Below are 12,275 nucleotides of genomic sequence, written 5' to 3' on the forward strand. Positions count from 1 at the left end.
AGACACAGAAGAGCAAAGTGTCCGGGCCCATCAGCGAGCACAGGAATGATTAATAAACACTTATGGGGACATTCATCTGACAGGCGACTGACAAAGCCCCACAATGATGGGGAGAAGGGGGCATTTCTCTTGATAGATGTATCTGAAATGCTCATTTACTCCTTTTTGATGGATTTAAATGTCCAGGTAGTCTCTCTCCATAGAAATTGATTTGGAAATGGTGCTGGGTTAAAAAGAAGGGATAGACTTAACTACATCAGTGTGGAAGGAATATATTCACCCTCGTCATCGATGCATAGATTCGGATGTGAGGAGGTTTGGGAGAGTACTCACTCTTTTTCGGGTCTAAAGCAAGCTAGACTGGCATGAAATCACCTTGTAAATGGCATTCACAGATCTTTTTCTTCCAAGTCCAAAACAGGTGTTGGGTGGAATTGGCCAACACAAGCCCCTCTATTGCAGTCATAACACTCATACATATAAAAATAAAATGAATCTAAAAAGAAGCAAAATGGCAATGCATAGAAAGAAAAATTCTTAAATCCATCATTCACAGGTAAATACCAGTACTTTGGCTTGTATTAGTCCAGAATTTTTGTTATTGTTGTTGCTGTTCCTGATGCTGGGAATAGACCCCTGGACCTTTATATGTATTATGTATGCAAATGCCCTAAAGAAATTTATTATTTTGTGTGCTAACAACAGAAAGTCCCCCGGGCCTTGTAAGTGTTAGGCAAATGATCTGCCACTGAGCTAAATCTCAGCAAGATTCCCTCCACCACTGATTTTTCCATGTGGAAAATAGATCATGTATTTATTAGAATTTGATATTTTTATTTAATAAAACAACCAGTTCAAATAGCATTTATTTGTTCATTTATTTATTTAATTTATTGACAGACTTTCACTGTGTAGTCCTGGCAGGCCTGGAATTTGCTCTGTAGACCAGGCTGGCCTGAAACTCACAGAGATCCACCTGCTTCTGTCTCTCAAGTGCTAGGATTAAAAGTGTGCACCACAGGGTCCGGCAGCCAAAATAACATTTTAAATACCCATGGATAGTTTCATTGTACAGACCCACACAATTAAGGCTAGGTGTGATCTGACCCTTATGATCTCAGCTCTTAGGAGTCTGAGACAGGAGGAGAGCATCATGGGTTTGGGATCAAATGGATGACATAGTGAGATCTGGGATAACCTGGACTACTAGATGATACCCTGACTTAAGCAACCAAATAAACAAACCAACATTGTTGGTTTTTTTTTTTTTTTCAAGACAGGTTTTCCCTGTGTAACCCTGACTGTCCTGGAACTCACTCTGTAGACCAGGCTGGCCCGGAACTCATAGAGATCCGCCTGCTTCTTTCTGCCTCCTGAGTGCTGGGATTAAAGGCGTATACCACTGTGCTCAACAACAAACCAACAATTTAGCCTATTGCTTGTATTAGGCATTTAGGAATGCTTTACCTGTTCAGTATCATATAAATGCTTGCAAACCATTCTTTTAACTTCAGTTCACGTGCCAATAAAAGCTGTGGGGGATAACTCCTAAAGCCAAGGAGGAGTCAAAACCACCTCCTATTGTGAAGGCTTGGGACTTGTGCAGTTCCACTGAATATTTTAATTTACATCCCAGCACCAGCATTCCAAATTATGTGTTTCCCTAAATTGTCAGCAACCTTCAACATTGCAGTTTTGCCTTGTTTTATTGACATGAAAAATGGAAAATTACCTAAGCTGTGTTTTTTTTTTCACTCAGTGAACTTATTGACAAAACAGTTACAGAGCCAAGCAATTGTCTCGTAAAAGGTGTTGGTCATGGTTTAACATGGACAGAAATATACATTCCATATATAGGAAAAGTCTGTGGTATGCCTTATGTTGGTAAATTGCTGACTCTGCAAATGGGATAGACATCCACTCCCTCCCTATTTCAGACATGAGCATGCTTGTCTCAAAGTGTCCTCCAAACCTCCCCTCTGAGTAAGGATGGCCTGTTGACTCTACAGTGGAGATGGGGAAATGACATACAGTTATGGGTCTCAAAAACATTGTGCCCTTGAAAACAGCAAGAAGGCACACTGTTTCCAAATGAGGTTGCCCTTGTTTACCCCATAGCATAAAAATATCTGCTGTAGGAACAAGAAGCTCTTGTGCAGAGCAACTGCTCTGCACACAGGAACTGGCTGACTCAGCAAGCCCCCCCACCCCATCAGTTTCTGCATGATTTTATAAGTACTATTCAATGATGTTACTTTGGTTTGCTTTTCTGTTGGTCTACTCCAGGCATCTCTGCTGGATGCCATGGACTCAGGATCTGATGGTGTTTTGCTCTCTGTCTGCAGCTTCTCTGTACTCACTACTTGCTATTTATACTTTTTCTTTTGCTTGTATATAGGCTTACTAAACTCACTCGTATGAATCAGGAAAGCATGGCTACCTCAGATGATTCTCTTTACTATGTAGAAGAGCAGCATTCAGTCCAAACTTGGTGGTTGTCTTAATCAGGGTTTCTATGACTGAGGAGACACTATGACCACAGCAGCTCTTATAAAGGGAAACATTTAATTGGGGCTGGATTACAGTTCAGAGGTTTAGTCCATTATGGTCATGGCAGTATGCAGGAAGACACGGTGCAGAAGGAGCTGAGAGTTCTGGGTCTTGATCCACAGGCAGCAGAAGCAACTGTGTGCCGCGCTGGGCATAGCTTGAGCATAGGAGACCTCAAAGCCCACCCCGACAGTGACACACTTCTTCTAACAAAGCCACCTCTACTTCAACAAAGCCACATCTCCTAATAGTGCCACTTCCTATGGGCCTATGGGGACCTTTTTTTTTTTTTTTTTTTTTTCCCCCAAACCGCCACAGTAGTGAAATCACAGAGAGCTGTTTGGGGTAGATGGTGGCCTCAGAGCTCCAGTGTTCTGTGATCACTGCTCACCTACCAAGAAGCAGCTTAGTTGCCTAACCTTTGCATCTGGAGTGATGCTTAGCCTTTGCATTTGGACTGACCAGTAACTACAAAGAAGGTGATGAGGCGCCAAGCACTCTAGCAGCCCTTCCTTCACCTTGAGAACAAATCCAAGCTAGCCACTCAGAGGCTCAGAGGCTGCTGTGTGACACTATTCCAGGGAGACATGAATAATGTCTACTAATCTCAGATGAGAAATTGATAGCAAAGAAGGTACAGACACCACCAAAGTCCCACGTAGTGAATCAAAGAGTTTTATTGGTGTTACTTAACAGTAATATGGGTGAGCAATTACTTACAGGAGCAGAAATAACTCAAAGACGGTTGTGTCACCAGAAGTCTGACCCAACATGGGCAATGAAAGCTGGAAACCTGGAGTGTATTGCAGTCTGCAGGAAGTTCTACAGGTTGGAGAGAATCCTTTCCAGGTAGACCAGTTGGACAGAGCCCCTTCCACTCATCTTGGCCACACACACACACACACACACACACACACACACACACACACACACACACACATCATTTTTTCATGACAGGGTTCCTCTGTGTAGCTTTGGCTGGCCTGAAACTCATAGAAATCTACCCGCCTCTGCCTCTCGAGTGCTGGGACTAAAGGTGTGTGCCACCACTGCCTGCCCAATGAGTCTGCATTTTAAAAGAGCATTTTCTGTAGGAAGACTGATCCTTTCTTCAAGGCTCATCCAATTCTCACAGACTTTTTAGAGCAGTTCCTATTTTCCCTTGATGAAATTTTTCTTGTTCTTTAAAACAAGATTGTGTGTGTGTGTGTGTGTGTGTGTGTGTGTGTGTGTGTGTGTGTGTGTGTGTGTAATAGGCCCCAAATGCCAGAAGAGGGCAGCAGATCCTCTGGAGCTAGAATTTCAGATAGTTGTGAGCCACCTGACACAGGTGCTGGGAACTGTATGTGGGCCTTCTGAAGTTCAGCAAGTGCTTTTAACCCTGAGTCAATTTTCTAATCCCTACTTTTCCTCATTCAAGATAGAGAGAGCCTTGCTGTTTAGTCCACATGTCTGGGACTCACTCTGTAACCCAGGCTGGCCTTGAACTTGCAGTCTTCTAGCCTCTACTTAATTACCATGCCTAGCTAGGATGATGTTTCTAGTTGTGAACTCAACACATAAGTGAGCACTAGGTAGTTCCTCATGTCATAATGGACCATCCTAAATGTTCACTATCATTTAAGACTGAAGAGTCTTTCAAAGAAAAAGCGCTGCTGTTCCATCACAAATATGATAATAATACTAAGGGCAAAGACCACACATTTGCCTCCCTCCATTAGCAAAATCAATAGAGATGCAGAATGTCCCCTTAGTCTAGACTTCTGCTTAGGGGTGCATTTCCTGCACAGAGCCCAGGACTGTTGTCATTTCTGCGACTCAGGAGATGCCAGGCTTGAAGGCTGGGTTTGGATTCTCACATGGCAGAAGGCAGTGATAGATGGAGGACCAGTTGAAGTCTGAGCTGAGATGAATGCAGTGGGTTGCTGTGCCTGCCAGCTGGGGGCTAGATTTTTCTAAGGTCACTTTTTAGTTTGCTGTAAACTCATGACTGTTTCCAGGAAGGAGGGTCAGAGTTTCTGACAGAGCAGGTTATGAGTTATTGGCCACCGTAGTGGAGCTCTCTGAACTGTGGGGTTCTTGCTTGTCCAGGCAGTTTGGGGGGGGTGCTACTCTTATTCTGAAGTTTCCTATCTCAGGCATCAAGGGCAAGTTGCTGGAGGAAGATATTTATTCCACCCACAGAATGCTCTGGAAGGGCAGTGGTTCCTAACCAATGGAGCTGGGACAATCCTAAGGGTGAGTTGTTTGAAAGGAAGGATGGCCTGACACAGCCCTGTCTCCCATTCTCGGGACTGGAACAGCCATGGACTGAGAGGCCCAGCCACACCGTCAGTTGTATGAGAGGCCCCTCCTTCGATGCCAAAATGTTCTTCCCTCTTGGGTAGTGTGGCCAAGCCAGCCAGGTTTGTCTCTTTCTCCACATCACCAAAGTAAGACAGCCAAGAGGGCTAGCAGGGATTTGAGCACTGGTTACTCTTACTCAGACTGTGCTACAGATGCCTTCTCTTTACTGTGACACAGGAGCCATGTACCAGGAGACTAGCCAGGCATGTCCAACCTGAAGCTCATGGGTTGCTTGTGTCCCAGGGTAGCCACGAATGTGACTTGGCACATTTGTGACTGATAGTGTCAGACCTCAATGTCAAAAGGCTGAACACTCCTATTATGAGGGAACTTGGGGAAGGAGTGAGGAGGAAATACATAGACAATGCAGCTTCTACTTCCTGGAGGTGCCCCTGAGGCTGCTGGGAACACCGTTAGGAGACATTCACTGTCATTGGCAGTGCATTGGCTGGTGCAGCCTCACTTTCTCCTAACCCCTCAAAACTGAGAAGTCAGAGTGACACCCATTAGGCTGCCATTGAGAGAAGCAAACTGTTGCTTCGCTCTAGGCTACAGTACCTGTCTTAGTGTGGTTTGTGTTTCTGTAACAATTCCTGAGGGTGGGCAAACTTTAAAGAAAAGAATGTTCTAAGAGGGATTTGTGGCTCAGTTGCTCTATATTCCTGTTGGGGGGGGGGTGGGACAAAAAAACCAAAATGTATTTGGCTTAAGATCTAGAAGTTGGAAAATCCAAGTCTATGAGGTCACCTCTGGCAAGGTCTTCTTTCTCCATCATTTCAGAACGAAGAAAAGCAAGAGAAGGCAAGAACAGGTCAAGTCTGGTTTTTACTTACAAATCCACTTTCAAGGTAACTGACACACACGCTCTTGCAACATCAACCCTGTCCTCATAACCTGTGCCTCTCACTAAGCTCTGCCTCTGGTACCTTGGGGACCACTTTGAAACCATAGTAGCTTGTAAGTCATCTAATGATGGTGTTGTCGGGAGTGGAGAGGGTGTCCTTCAGCCATTAGAGCCATAACGAGGCAGGTTGTGTCTTTGAGATACTGTCAAGTGCAGGTGCCTGTAATCCAGGGGACCAGCAGAGTGGTTGCAGGGGCTGAGAGTCTCAGATTCATTCTCTTTTAACAGCCATCCACTGTACTGACAGCAAGGTGAGGTAGGAACAAAAGAGGTGTATTGGTGCCCAGGCAGAGCCTTGAATATGAGCAAAGGAAAGCGTGAAGGCCCCACAAGGAACTGTAAGGGCCGGAGGAGGACCTGGAGACAATGTCAGGGGTTTGAGCTGAGAATTTAAACAATAAGAAGGTGATGTTTGGTGTGTAGCAGAAAAGGCTTATTTTGGAAGGGAGGACTCACAAGGCAGATGGATAGGCCTCTTTCCCAGATGCTGCCTCGTGGCTCTGAGCAATTGTTCCTGAGATGGAAACCATTTACTCATCTGATAGGGCCACTTTGGGGAGTCCGTGAGACAATATGAGAGAAGTCACAGAACAGAGTCCTTGATGATGCCACATATGGTGAGCATTTGGTCCCTTTCCCACCACCCCTCATGCTGTCACAGGCTCTGCATCCCTGGTGCCCTGCCTCCTTGTAGCCATAACATGGTGGCTGGCAGGTGACAAAGGCCCGCTGTGTGTATGCTGGCAGGTGATCCACAAGTGGGGTTCACTTCCCTCTTTTTCTCTGCTAGTGTTCTGACTTTCTGCCCCTTCTCTTCACATCCAGGGTCCCAGCCTCTGCCCCCAACCCCAATGCTTTCCTGCCCGTTTTCTTCCCTAAGGTAACAATCTCCCCTAGGAGTGATGGCTTGCTCACACTGTCATGATAGCAGACTTTTAAGAGTCACCCATTTGGACAATGTAAAAGCCTTTTGTTGTCTGCAAATTGTAGAAAATATCCCTGGCACTTCTGTCCTGCCAAGGACTCAGGAGAATTGGAGAGGATGCAGACCTGAGGGTGGGGAAACAAATTGGGATGCGAGGCGAGTCGGCCACTTGTGTGTCTCTGGGGATTGCTATGTTGAAGATGGGGAGAGCTGCCTTAGTACTTTCATGTCTTCCTTTGTTCTCCCTTGGGTGGGGGAGAATCAGTGATCATTACATTGCTTGTTGGGAGCATTGTTATCCTGCGTCTGGGTGCCACATGAGTACCAGAGATGCCTCGGCAAAGGAAGCCCTGTCCTGAATACAAAATTCTGTCTGGGAAGTGGTACGCTCATAGGAGTGACTGTGGGTGTGGGAAAGGAGCTATGCCTGAGTCTCTTGCATACGTGGAGCTGGGTTGTGGCATGTGGGGGAGAGCAGGCTTCTTGTAGCTTCAGTGGCCAAACATATCTGTGGTTGATTTACAAGACAGCCATGCCATTGGGGATGGCTGTGGATCCTGAGAGCCTTGTCCTGAGGCCACATGCCTGAGTAGCTGCCCTGGTAAAGAAGCAATGGACTGAAGTTCATTCCTATGGCCACAGCCAGTCCCAAATCTTGTTCTGGGTGTGACCTTGAACAAGTCTTTCTCTTCTCTAAATGCTCTCAACAGAAAAGATAAAAATACTTGCCTGCCACTGGGCATAGTGGTACATGTCTTTGATCCCAGCACTCAGGAGGCAGAGGCAGGGGGATCTTTGTGAATTCAAGGCTGGTCTGGTTGATACAGTGAGTCCCAGGAGAGCCAGAGCTATTGAGTAAGACCCTGTCTCAAAAAAGAACAAAACAAAAGACACTTGTCTGCTTCTCACACAGGTGGGTGCGAAATTCAAATGAAAGGGTATGAGAACATTTAGAAACCAGAATCTCTGAGTAACATATAGTCTTGCATGAGTGATAGGACCCCTTCTGAGGACACTTGAAATTACTGTGGAAAGTTACTTGACCGCCTGGCCTGTGTTGGGGCTCCTGGCAGCTATCAGAGTGTGTGGAGTTAGCTGAAAGGCATCGCCCTAGTTGGTGACCCATCTGTCAGTTTCCCTACTCTGAACCATAGCAAAGCAATTGGAGCATAGCCAGCACTCTACATCTTCACGACTGAGGGCTCTGGGGAACCATTGCCAGAGGTCTTCATAAAGGTTCAAGGAAATAGAGAAGGTTGCTTAACTGCTGCAAGGCGATGGGCACCAGGGTAGGGCTTGTTCTCTGCTTCGCTTCTGAAGTTCTATGGTCTGTTAGAGTTAGTCAACACTGAATATTCTGACTTGTCTCTACAAGGATCACAGCACACAAGTGCATTAAACTAGAATGAATGTGTTAGGATTGGGGACAGATTTGTATTTTGGGAGGGAAGCCATCACCTTTCCAGCAATCCTCCGGCTTCTTGTAGGACACATGGCAGGGAATCTCTTCTAAGTTCACAGACAATCATATGTCACGTTGGCCCTTGCTTTGTCAAAGATTCTGAAAGAGGGTAGATAGTTGTAAGTACTGTCTGTTGAGAGACAGACAGAATGACAGCCCTGCCATCTGCTGGCTGAGGGGCACTGTGCGGACAATATGCCCTCTATGCCCCCTCAGTTTTCATTAATAAAGTGGGGGTGTGGTCATCACACACCCCTACCCCATCCACAGTTTTGGTTTCTGCAGCTTTGGTTACTTGTACACAAGCGCAGTCATTAAATATTAAATGGGGAACTGAAAAGATAACCAATGGGAGCTTTAGATTGCACACCATTCAGAGAAGTGTGAGGAAATGGTCCTGTCTTGTTTTGCCAGCTTATTCACACTGTCTGGGCTGCCGGCACAGTCTGCTCAGCTATGGGATCCACAGGCACAATGCCATGGTACCTGCGCTCATGCAACTCTTACTTTTTATAGTAATGACCCCAAAGATGCATGAGTAGTGGCCCTGGACATTTCATCAACTATCTTCACAATCGTTTTTGTTTGCAATTATTCTTATTAACAACTTACTGTGATTAACTATGAATTAAAGTTTATTATAGGCTTTGTGTGGATGAGTGAAGTACATGTAGGGTTCTCTGTTACTTATGGTTTTAGGCATTCAGTCAGGTGGGCTCTTAGGGCATATTCTCTTATATTTGGAAGGACTTCTGTGACAAGATTTCTCTGTAGTACTGGAGGTTGAAGCCAGGATTTGCACATTTTAGACAAGTGCTCTATCACTGAGTTCCATCCCTGGACCCTTTAAGAGTATTTTTAGAGGGTTTGTTGTGGGTACCAGCATCCAACTGTCAGTCAACATATGCGATGGAGACAAGAATGCAATACTCACACATTTCTTAATGTTTTTATTGTCTGTGTAGCCCTGGCTGTCCTTGAACTTCCTCTATGAACAGGCTAGCTTGAACTCACAGAGATCTGTCTGTCTCTGCCTCCCAAGTACGGAGATTAAAGGCATGTGCCACCACCCCATAGCTTAATTTTTTGTGTGTGTGTCAAAGAAAAGTATATTAGGAGAAGTGCAAAGCAAGTGCTCTACCAATGAGCCATGGTCCCAACCCTGCTCAGTAACTTCTCTGGCAGGGACTGACAAGTAGTCAAAGTCTTGTATCTGTTCAACAATAGTAAGTGGCATCAAGGGTAGCACTGGGTGGTCTGAAGAGCTCTGGGATGCTACCTGAGCTATGACACAGCCATCAAGTATAGAAACTGCCTTTTCTAGTCCCTGGTCACATGGACATTCTATAAAACTTTAGTTCATTAATCCCAGCACTTGGGAAGTGTATGTAGAGGCAGATCTCTATGAGTTCAAGGCCAGCCTGATCTGGAACTTGCTGGAAAAGCAAGAAAATATAATAATAATAATATTCAATCAAACTTCTAGACATGGAAAGGTCCATGTTTGAAATGAAAAAACACACTAAAGAGGGTTGGTGAAAAAGTTAGGGGAAAACTTTAGACATCTTAAAAGCATAGAAATAGAAATTTATTCCAAAGAGAGTCAGGAGATGAACAAAGGTCATATGTCTTGGAGAAAAGAAACAGGTGATTTGGATGGTCCCTCCCCAGCATCATAAAAAGAAGGGTAGCCAGGAGACAGTGGCACATGCCTTTAATCCCAGCATTCAGGAGGCAGAGGCAGGCTGATCTCTGTGAGTTCGAGGCCAGCCTGGTCTACAGAGTGAGTTCCAGTACAGCCAGGTCTGTTACACAGAGAGAAACCCTGTTTGGAAAAAAACCAAACAAAACAGTGAACAATGCAGGGTGTGGAAACTGGCCAGCCCAGGAGCAGAGGAGGGGTCCCTAGGCTGTCCAGCTGCTGCAGGTTGTGCAGCGAGCTCCAGGGTTATGGCTTTCTTGGTTGGTCACCCATATTTATGCTGACACAGTGGCTTCTGCATCACCACTACTCCTGTAAGTCACCCCCTCACCCAACACAACTCACTGGTTCGCCAAGATGGACTTTGGCATAATCATTACTTAGATCTGTCCTGGGATCTTTCTGGAATTAGAGGGGTGTGTGTGTGTTTGTGTGTGTGTGTGTGTGTGATATATATATATATATATATATATATATATATATATATATATATGGTGTGTGTGTGTATATGTGTGTGTATGAGATACGTGTATATGTGGTGTGTGTGGTGGGTGTGTATATATGTGTGATGTATGTGTGTGTAGTATCTGTAGTATGTGTGTGTGTGGAGTGTGTGGTGTATGTGTGGTATATGTGTGTGTGGTGTGTATGTTTGGTGTATGTGTGTGTGTGTGTGTGGTTTATGTGGGGTGTGTGTGTAGTGTGTGTGGTGTGTGTGTGTATGTGGGGTATGTGTGTGGGTGTGGGTGGTGTATTTGTATATTTGCGTGTATGTGTGTGTGTATGTGGGGTGTGTGTGGTGTGTATGTGTGTGTGTGGCGTGTGTGTATGTGGTGTGTATGTGTTTATGTGTATGTGTGTGGTGTGTGTGTAGGTGTGGTGTGAGTATGGGGTATGTGTGTGTAGTGTATGTGGTGTGTGTATGTGGGTGCGTGTGGGTGTGTGTGGTGTGTTTGTATATGTGTGTGTATGTGTGTTGTGTATGTGTGTGTGTGTTGTGTATGTGTTTGTGTGTGTGTGTGTATGGTATTGCATCTTCTTAGGAAGTCTATCACACAACAGCAGCAACACAGATCACAAAAAAATTGGGGATAGCGAACAGTGTCAGTATGCTATGGAATTGAGTGAACTGGTCCCTAGAAGAAGGTACAGAAGAAATAATGAGGCTGAAACTGCCCAGGCTTTTCACACACAACAAGCCTATAGACCTACAGCCTTTGGTGAAACCTATGGAGCAGAGGAAACACAAACAAACTACACCATGGTGAGTCACAGCCAATGACACAGCTCTAAAACAGCCAGAGAAAGAAGCCACATGGACAGGGGCTGTCTCACAGAAAAGATTGCAAATGAGGAAGATAGTAGAAAGGAGAGAGGGAGAGGAGGGGAGAAACATGAAAACAAACAAACCAACACCAAAAGCAATAACAAAAGCAAAAACAACAATAACAAAATCCCTACAACCAACCCCATCTTTTTAACCTGTAAGTCTACACCCAGTGAAAATATCTTTACAGCCACAGAGCATGTACCACAGAGCTCAGGCCCTTGCTTAGCTTGCAGAAGCACCTTGGTTCAATGCTAAGGTTCCACAAGAAGTTTTTGAAAAAAGTAAAATTAAAAAAAATTTTTTTTTTGGTGGAAGCTCACAGAATTCTTTATCAGCAACTGAGTTATTAGAACCTTGGGAGTGGCTGGCTGGCTGGCTCCACAGTTAAGAGCACTTACTCTTGCAGAGGACCTAGGTTTGATCCCCAGAATTCAACTTGTGGCCCACAGCCATCTGTCATGCAGGTTTTGGTGAATGATGCCCTCTTCTGGCCTCTTCTGGCCTCTGCTGGCACCAAGCACACACATGGTGCACAGACATACACAAAGGCAAAACACTCACATGGAAAAGGAAATGAACAAATCTAATCTTTCTCTTTTTGTTAAGGGAGATGACCAGTGTCTCCAGTGGGAACTCTCATGAAGCTCTAATCTAAAGAGGTAGAACCAGGAACCACTCATGTTGTGTGAGGGCTTAGGACATGTCTTTTACTGTGAATGGAGTTTCTGATGTGAAAAACTATAGATTTTCAAGTGGGAAAAGCAAAGGGCCTTGAGCAAATGTTAGGAGAATTGAATTCCTTTGCTTGGCAGCTGGTGAGATGTTTCAACAAGACTGTGGGGTGAGGGACTACTTGCCCTCTCTCCATCTCTATAACTTCCCCTTTCCATTGTGCTTCAGTCCATCACACCAAAGATTTAAACATTTTATTTGTCATCATCATTATTATAGTTTGCTTGAGACAGAGACTCATGATGCAGTCCTGGCTGGCCTCAACTCATAGAGATCCACCTGCCTCCCAAATGCTGGGATTAAGGCATGTCCTTCAGGCTTACT

The sequence above is a fragment of the Phodopus roborovskii genome, unplaced genomic scaffold, assembly GCF_943737965.1.
Source record: "Phodopus roborovskii unplaced genomic scaffold, PHOROB, whole genome shotgun sequence".
NCBI lineage: Eukaryota > Metazoa > Chordata > Mammalia > Rodentia > Cricetidae > Phodopus > Phodopus roborovskii.